The sequence below is a fragment of the Cavia porcellus genome, unplaced genomic scaffold, assembly GCF_034190915.1.
Source record: "Cavia porcellus strain 051 isolate PalLab524CR breed Dunkin Hartley unplaced genomic scaffold, mCavPor4.1 scaffold_31, whole genome shotgun sequence".
Classification (NCBI taxonomy): domain Eukaryota; kingdom Metazoa; phylum Chordata; class Mammalia; order Rodentia; family Caviidae; genus Cavia; species Cavia porcellus.
This window is the reverse complement of record NW_026947514.1, coordinates 36,108,301-36,117,867: the sequence shown is the minus strand read 5'-3', so window position 1 is coordinate 36,117,867 and position 9,567 is coordinate 36,108,301. Positions and strand designations below refer to the sequence as shown.

Genomic DNA, 9,567 nt, shown 5'->3' with positions numbered 1-9,567 from the left:
CAAGTCTTCCTAAATAGGGCAGAGCCACACACCAAATGGAGATACGATGCTTCTGGTATCCCAAGAGGCCCACTAGGCATTGGGCCTCTTTCCTGATTACAGGCAGGCCTAGATGCAACAGCTTATCTTTCTCTTTAGGAGAGATATCTTGACATGCTTCACATCACCAGACCTAGAAATTTCACTGAACAAAACCACATTTGTAATGAAACTACATCAATCATGAAACCACACCTGGTACAACAGCTGCCATTGGAGATACCACCTGGTTAAGCTTGTGATAATCTGCTGTCATCCTCCCAGGTCCATCTGTCTTCTGCATGAGCCAAGTAGGTGTACGGCATGGGAATGTGGTAGGAATTGCCACTCTTGCATTCCTGAAGTCCTTCCCTTTCTTCTTTCTTTTTTGGTTCTGGGAATTAAATGGAGAACTTTCTTTATACTGGGCAATTCCCTGCCCCTACACCACACTCCCAGCATCTACCTCCTCCTCAAAGCAAATGGCTATGGTCTGTTTTTGCAAATCCCTAACAGTGGCACTAATCTGTGCAACCCTCCAGGAATTCAATATGGCTTTCACTTTACTGTTTTCCTAAGTAGAAGCAGCTTTAGCGGCTACTACTTAAGACTTTCTCCACATAGTAATTCATTGTTTGTTGTTACTAGAATGAAACAACTGAGACTGGGGAAGTTCATTACAAAAAAAAAAAGAGGCTTATTTAGGTCACAGTTCTGGAGGCACAGGGCATGGCATGTACATCAGGTTGGCTCTGGTGGAGACCTCATGGGTGGATTGTGCCATAAAGGCAGGAGCACATGCAGGAGGGAGTGATCACACCACCAGGCAGGAAGCCACACAGGCTCAAGGAAGGCCAGGCTTGCTCTTTTTAGTAATGCTCTTGTGAGAACGAATGCCAGGTTGCACAGGAACTACCTTGTTTGCTTCTGAGGACAGTGCCCCAGCAAGACCTGATGGCCTCCCATGGGCCCCTCATACAGCCCCTCCACTTCACCTCTGCCACACTGAAGACTAAGACATCTTGGGAAACAAACCAAACTATGACTGGCGTGTCCCCACCAAAAATCTTGTTGAAATTAAGTTGAATCCTTTACAAGATTAAAGAGGGTAGAAAATGACCAGAAAATGTGTCGGGAGGAGAGAGAGAGACACTAAAGAAAGGCCTGAATCCAGTGGACCCATGGCTTTAACGGAAAAGGAGGAGAAGCTGGTGATGCAGCTCCAGGGTGGAGCACTTGGGGAGCGTGTGTGAGGCCGGCTTTGATTCCTAGCACCACAAAAAAGGAGAGGAGGAAGGAGGAGAAAAGGGAGACAGAAAAGAGGAGAAGGAAGAAGGGGGAGGAGGAGGAAAAGGAGAAAGAAGGAGAGAAGGAGAAGTGAGGGGAAGGGAAGGGGAGATAGGAAAAAGGGAAAGATTCTAGCAAGGATGCTCAGTCACTGTCACCATGTGAGTGGTGGCCCCAGTGATGCCCTGTACCACTCTGAGACTCTGTACAGTGTCCACCAGCAAGAAGGGCCTCACAGGTGCGGCTGGCCAATCTTGTCTTCCTACCCTTTGGAAACATAAGTGGAATAAACTGCTTTTTCTTATAAATTAGCCAGTCTGTGGTATTCAGTTACAGTAACAAAAAATACACTAAGACCATAGCCCTCACTCCACAGGTCAAGGGACCAGTGTGGGGACCCTGCCAGCTGCTGAGTGTATCCATTTTAATTATGCATCTTAAACTGGGGGAAGTGATGCAGAATGGGTTTGGACATACAGAACTCTCTGTGACATGGACCTGGCAAAAAGGTCTTGAGATGCATCCACATTTATAAAGTATGAATTGGTAGATTTCAGTCTATAAAAAGGGCATGCCGGGATCCCTGAGAAAGAATTCAGCATAAAAGAAATACTCAGACTTGGTCATGGGGAAAGAAGGTGTCTCTGTGCCTCACGGTGGCAAGGCTGTCTTGAGAATGTGGAAAGTATTGTGTGCTCTTTGTGGCTGACTCTTTAGCCTCCCTTCAGATTGATTATGGGGTCCTGCTCCCTTTGCGGGGATTCCAGGGATGGGCAGATTCCCAGTGTGAGACCTGATAGAGATTCTACAGATTCTTCCTTCCATGTGTCTAAGAAGCAGTCACTGGGAGAGAGACCTTTTTCTTCCTCTCAATGGGACTGTCTAGTGGAGACATCTCGGTACCAACAAATCAAATCAGGGAGAGGGCAAAGCTGGCATCGTGAGAGATGAGAGTGAATGGTGGAGGGAAAGCTTCCCTTTCTTCCCCCGAAGGTTCCCTGGAATAACTGACAGGCAGATTAACAGGAGAGAACGCATACACACGTTTTAACATCCATGGGAGAAATCCCAGATGGTGATTGCCTGAGCTCAGCGAGGTTCAGATGCTGCCACCCTTGTCCACAGGAGACGGGGATGAGGAATTGAATGGACCAGAGACCAGACAATGGCTGGTGAAGGATCTTCTGAAGGTCAAGTAGGTCGCAGAGGACAGCTTGTGGGCAAACGAAGGGAGTGAACAAAGGTTATGTTACGCAGAAGAAGTCTCCCCTCACTCATCATCTGTCAGACTGTTCTCAAAATAGATGTGTGGTGGGGATGCCTGGAATTCTGGCTACTGAGGAAGCTAAGCCAGAAGGATTACAAGTTCAAGGCCAGTCTGTGCAACTTGGGGGGACCCTGTCTCAAAGTAAAAAATAAAAAGTGATATATGTATGAATCAATTCTCCAGGATATTTGTAATTATTATGTATTGAAAACATATACCAATAAAATATAAATACATAAATACGGAAATCTAGGCCTGGGATATAGCACAGTTGTAGGGTATACCTGGATTTAGTCACCCCAGTACTGCAAAAAAAGATGATGATGATGATGATGGTGATGAATAGATGAAATATCTGTGTCTTGGTGACAATTTAAGTTTCTTCTCAAGCAGTTAATATTTCTGGATATTTCATGAGGTGAGTTTAAGACAACTGCACTGTCTTTTTGTCTTTTTGAGCCAGGGTCTCGCTATGCAGTCCAGGCTGGCCTCGAGCTCACTTTGTAACCCAGGCTGGTCTTGAACTTGCAACGATCCTCCTGCCTCAGCCTCCTGAGTGCTGGATTATAGGCATGTGCCACCACACCTGGCAATTGTACTTCTTTTGAAAATCAGAAAAGAGAAATCAGAGAAAGCCCTTCCTTGTGTCTGCGGTAGCAAGAGAATTGGGCGTGTTGGCAGGGTGTGGGGGTCAGGGAGCTCTTGGCACCAACTCTCCTTCCCCACCCCAGCATACGAAAGCACTGTACTTGGTGGCACTGTTTTCTGAACCCCAACAAAGTCAACCTGGTCTTTGAAGGCACCTCGAGGTACTCATACCTTGCCTGGAACCTGGTGCTCCTAGACTTTCTACTCATCAGAAAGTACAGTTCCTTGTATGTTTGAGTGTGTGTTTTCTAACACTTGAAAAATCCTAATCAGTGGAATATGAGTCCGGATTTCCTACATTAGCAGGTAGGATCTTAGCGCTAATAAGATTTGGGCATTAAGGAGATGTGACAAGTATCCTCACAGCTTGGCGTGGCCAAGACAATAGGGTGACCTGTGTTTTTACACATGTCAAGGGGAGTCTTACTCCACAGCCTCACTGAGTTAGCAAGCCTATATTTCTCTATTTTTGTTTGTATTTCTGTTCTTCTTTTTCTAAAGTGAAAACTAAGCTGACTGTGTGCTTCCAGTCCTACCCAGTGAGCAAATTATTAATCTGGGGAGGCTCAACCTCTCCCCTGAAAGGCTTCCAATCTGGTGACGGCTGTTTCTGAGCCCAAGAAGCTTTGATGAAACCAGAAGCCCAATGCCAAAAATCTCATTCTAAGATGTGGCCGTTACCAGGTCCTGGCGTGGGCTCTGCGCCCAGGCAGAGTTATCTTCTGCCTTTTGCTACCATTCTGATCTCTGAGCACTCTCCTCTCTCTGTCCTTCTCCTCCAAGGCTGGTTTCCTTCCTCACCTTTTCTCCCCTGGGTATCTGCATCATCTCCTCAGTGAGCTGGGGCTGTTACTGAAGACAGGAAGACCTATTATTGCCAAGCAGCATCTGCTTCCTGACCTGAAAGAATTCCTAAGGGAAGGAAAAACAAACAGCCTCGCTAGAAGTACCTGCCTGGAAAGAGAAGGCGATGGAAAAATACAGGCAAACCACTGAATGTCTTCACTGTGCTGCCACAGGTGACTCGGCTGGCTGGGGAGAATTCAAAGCAATGCTGGCTTCCTGCTGAGTGGCAGAGAAGGTGACAGAGAAAGGATGGGTCACTGCTGGGGAACTTCCCTGTGAACTTGTCAGAGCCTTAGGAGGAGGCTGCGTCTTTCCTATCCCCAGTCCTGCAGTGCCCTTCACGATGCATTTCCTTTCCCATAGCAGGCCTTGTTTCTTTCCCTTGTGTCATGTGGCAAGAACCATTTAAAATACCAACTTCCCTATGGAGAGGGAAGGCAGATGTGAGAGCACTTCTGGAAAGGTCTTTGAATTGTTCAATAGGATACTCGGGCAACCCACACGGGGTCTTCCCTCCCTTCCTCAGGGAGCACGAGTCTCCTGCAGCACTAGAAGGCCCGCTCCCCTCCCCTGCCCCTCACCACACCGCCCGCTGCAGCTAGTATTTGTGATGGATCTCCAGGTGGCAGAGTCTCCTAGGTCTCTGAGCTCACCTCAGAGGTAAAGCAGAGAGCAGCTGTCTATGCAGTTTAGATTTGCACAGCATCTTCTCACCCCGGACTGAAAGGACTTTGAGGTCTAAGACCACCTGCGGTATCTGCAGATACAAACCAGAGGAACTGAGAAGCCCGTACCCCGCTAAGGTCGTGTGAAACCCCAAGAGTACACAGTCCCTCCCTCTTCTTCCTTTCAGCCCTCCTGTCTGTCTTGATTTCCTGGTCTTTGTCACTTGAGCCCGGTTGCTCTCTCAGGAGCTTTTGCAGGAGTCACCTGCACTGTCTTCTTGCTGCCTCCAAGGCCAGCACACCTGGTCAGCAGCTGACTCCGGTGCCCTCCAGGCTGTGGGGCTGCACAACCACTGCCCCAAGGACAGTGAAGGGTGCGCTGAGCTCACTGGTCTTAGATCTTGGTCTGGGTTCTTGCTTAGCATTGTTATTCTCAGAGCATTTTTCATGGGAATTAAGACTATGGGTTACTTAGAAAACTGTGATTTCACAATACAGGTATAGTTTTTTGTTTGTTTGTTTGTTTGTTTTTAAGCGACAGGGACTTAGTATATTGCCTAGGTCATCTTAGAATTCCTGAGCTCAAGCAATCTCTGGCCTTAGCCTCAGAGTAGTGTATGTCATGGTACCTGGCTATACATAAGTATCTTCTGAGCATGTTTATTTGTAACTTTCTGACCTGAACCATTTCAGTCTAGAGATGACCTTCATTTAAACCCCTTGGGCAAACTGATCTGCTATCTTTTGTCTTCCATTGTTTAGATTGGCTTAACAAGTAATCACATATTGGCCCTTTTTTTCTTTCTTTCTCTCTCTCTTTTTGAGACAAGGTTTCTCTTTGCAGGTCAAGCTGGCTTTGAACTCACTGTGCTGGCCTTGAACTTGCAGTGATCCTCATGCCTCAGTCTCCTGAGTGTAAGAATTACAGGTATATGCCACCATGCCCACCTAAGCACATATTCTGAGGTTGCCTCCAAATCCTGAACTGCCTCTACTGTATAGCATTTTTATAATTGAGCATACATTATTTTGCTAGCTGCATGAGATTCTTTGGGTAGTACAAAAGTACTACAATTTATGGGGATGGATCAGTGAGGTTAGATGACCTGCTATGGTTAACCAGTTTTAGAAGGCAGAACAAGGCTAAGAACTAAGATGATATCCTGGACTCTAAGATCATTGTGTCCCTGCACCTCTACCAGGTACGGACTGCTACACAACCTGCAGGGGAGGTGATGGAGGAGGGATTTTTGCCATCTTGGCAAAAATGCTGATGAGCTATTTGAGGTGCTGGAGGCAGACTGGAAAGTGTTCTGTTTGAAAACCAGCAAAATTACAGAAACGTGGTTGTTCTGTTTCCTCCATTATCTCCACTTGCGGGTGTTCCCTCTTTGCCTCCATCCTGGTTGCAACTTTGATTCTGTGACTTGGGCTCCTAGCCTGAACCAGTGAGCCCAGTGAGCCCAGGGCTGATAGCTGCTGCTGCTGGCCTCACTCTTGCCACTGGGAGCCATTTAATTATTTTCTTGCATTCAAACCTCCAACCTTGATGAGAGAGCCAAGTATAAGAGGTATCAAAAGCACAAAATGAAAATAAATTTAGTTTAAAGATCTTAATTGACTTTATTTGTGACCCTAGAATCCAGCAAGATTGCACTCCATTGAACAGAATAAATATTCTCTTGGGATGAGGAGAGGAGATTGGTTTTATAAACAGATAAGGGCTAAAAAAGGCAGAAACAAACAAAAAGCAGACTAGTCATTTGAGAGTTGTTTTTCTTGTAAGGCAGGGACAGGGATACAGAACAATAGAAAAATGATTGGTTAAAATAAAATAAGATCAGGTTACTTTTTTTTCTCCTTTGGTGTTAGAGATTGGATTTAGGGCCTCAGGAATGCTGAGCTGCTGCGGACTCCACCCTTGAGCTACACCCTCAGTCCCTCTTTGGTTGGTTAGGGTTAAAGCAGCAGGAACTTCAGTCAGTGGATGCTGGCTGTCCTGTTAGAGAAATTTTTCTATTATCTCTTCCTCTTGATTTTTTTGAAAGTTAGGCAGCAAATTAGTTTCAGTGTGGAGATGTAGAACTTTAGCATAAGTGACACTTTGGCTGTTTAGTCTTTAGGGTTTAGTACAGGAGCCTAGTCCAAAATGATAGACTCATAATTTTCATTTAACATTCCCCCATTTCAACAGGGTCCAGGGCCAAAGTCGGGATATCGAGGAGCAGTCAAGTCCAGGATAGAGGCCTGTATCTTGCTGACCTTTGCTGATGATTTAGCCATTTCATTCTTCCATTTCCCATGAACAGGGGCCCTCAAATTTATGAGGAGAGAACTTCTCAAGGGAGTTGAGACGTTCGCTGATGCCTGGCCTCCACTTATACTGGAGGTTAGGACAAAAGACTACTTTTTGTTTGCTTTTTTGAGAAAGGGTCTCACTATTCAGTTCAGGTTTGAACTCACCTTGTAGCCCAGGCCAGTCTCAAATTCACAGTGCTCCTCCTGCCTCAGCCTCCCAAATGCTGGGATATCAGGAGTGTGCCACCATGCCCAGCATGACTACATTTTTTAAACAAATCCTCAAGGCATTCTGTTTGAAAATCATACTTAGAAAACAATGGGTTTGGAACCCACTTGCTGTGCAAATTTGGGTGAAGCTCTCACCCTCTCTAAATGAGATAAGGCAGTCATGAGGACTAAATAAAATAGAATATAAAGTACTTAGCATAATGTCTTACATATGACAAGCACAGGACAGATGCTGTTATTGCTATTATAATTACAACTCAGCTAGACTCCCTGGCACCACCGCTTGCTTTAAATCTCTGCCCGGCTTGAGACATCACCTATCCTTCCCCTTCCTCAACCAGCTTCTTTCCAGCCTTAGCATGTACATTTCTTATCATTTCTTCCAGAGCTTAGACTAAAATTATAAATAAAGAGCAAAACAAGAGACAGATAATAGGAGCTAGGGAGATAGACTTTCTCAAATGGGAAGGGAATAGAGAGATGGAGGGCGAGAAAGGATGAAAGAAGGAACTGGGGTGTGTTACGTCTGTGCCAACCCCACACAAGAAGCGTAAACATCATGCACTACAAGCATGTGCTGATATAAAATGAAATAAAACAGTACGGTAAAGTGTGGGGACTGCCCCCGTCCTCCTGTCCCCCTCCGCCCACCTGTGTGCCGGCTGTGCCCACTGCTACCACAGTTCTGGTTGTCAAGGTGTTGAGGGTGTTGACAGAAGTTGTCTTTGGGTGGGCGAGATTGTGGGTGGGTACTTTTTTGAAATTTCTTTTCTTTGCTTGTCTGTATTTTCTGATTTGTTTGTCACAAGCCTGCGTTGCATTTGTACTGAGAAAAAATATTATTTTTAATTTTTATAAAATGTAGTTGCTATGTCTAGCAAACTTTCCCTGAAGGGTTCTGTTGTGCTCTGAGCACTCCTTTGAAGCTTCACACCCCCTCGGCATCTCTTCTCTGCGCTTAGTGTTACATTTGCATTCACTAGTGAGTGGTTCAGCAGATGCCCCTAAAGAGCTTGAGCACCTTTGAGCACGCAGTTGGCACTTTGAGGGCAGAGGCCGAATCATTGTTCTGTAGAAGCAGCTGGAATCTTTCACAGACACTTCAGCTCTCCGTCCTCCTCTGCACTCTCGAATCCAGGGTTTGCAAATTGATGGTGCTTGGTTAGGGCAGGGATTGGCTCTGTCCATCTGGTTTTCCCATTATCCCCATTTTAAAACTCCTAACATTGGCCTGGAGTGTGGCTCAGCTGTAAAGCATTTGCCTAGCATGTACAAGGCCTTGGGTTTACTCCATCGCACCACAGTAAATAAATACATCTCTGACACTCAGGTTGACGGGAGAGTGCAGTGTTGGGGGAACTCTGAGGGCTACACATGGCAGTGTTAGGTAGAGATTTGCTGGGTCATGGGGCCTGAACAGGTATTTAACCTAAATCTTGCAAATTTTCCAGATATCCTCTTTCTTACTAGTTTATTTAAGGACCCCAGAGCTCTGAGAGGCCTGGTTGAGGTTAAGACTTATTTCCTCATATGGTATATATTTAAGTCCAAACATGATTCAAATCAGATATGATTAATGAGATGAGCTGTAAACTAGGCATAGAGACACACACTTTAATCTCGGCTACTCAGGAAACTGAGGCAGAAGGAATACAAGTTCCAGACCAGCCAGTGCAATTTAATTTAAAACAAGTCCCTGTCCGAGTGACTCCAACAATGTCAAAGTCTAATGAGATGAATACACCAAGTAGGGTGAACAGTTAATGAGAAGGGAAAAAAAATAAGCAACAGCAAAAAATGCAACACCAGAAATAAATCAGTACCTTTTTTGTAATAGCTCTCAGTGGGAATGATCTCGTCACTGGGAAGCTGAGTCCTGATGCAGTAAGGAGCCGAACCCTCACTCCCTTGGTCCGAGGTTCTTTGCGCCCTTGATGAAAGAGTTCAGTCAAGACACATAGGCGGTGCAGAAGTACAGGCAGAATTTCCTGTAAAGTAGGTTAAGGGAGAGTTACACTTTCAAGTAAGAAGGCCAGCGGTGTTACAAAGGCATTTGCAACCAAGTTCAAGTTTGGATACATTTTTATGCACCCAGGAGTTACTCTTCACATCCCTGAAACTGGGATAATTGCGATGATTATCAATATTTTGCTTAGATTTACCTAAGAATTGCAAAACTTTGGTTAGATTTCTGTTCTATCCTTTTTAGATGGCCTATGTTTCCTGCAGGGCTTTAATCATGTAAGACATTTACAAAAGATGCACTGTTAATTTAAACCAGGTCCCAGCCTCATATAGGAGAGACTT

At 45.4% G+C, this 9,567-nt stretch overlaps 1 long non-coding RNA gene across 1 annotated transcript; it reads right to left on the bottom strand.

The window, feature by feature from the left end:
• Positions 1-236: 236 nt before the first annotated feature.
• On the bottom strand, positions 237-9,243 carry LOC134474265 (uncharacterized). The gene is made up of 3 exons (XR_010045007.1): positions 9,084-9,243; positions 2,350-2,518; positions 237-412 (listed from the first exon to the last, which is right to left on the bottom strand). It is a non-coding gene; the product is annotated as an uncharacterized LOC134474265 (long non-coding RNA).
• Positions 9,244-9,567: the final 324 nt, after the last annotated feature.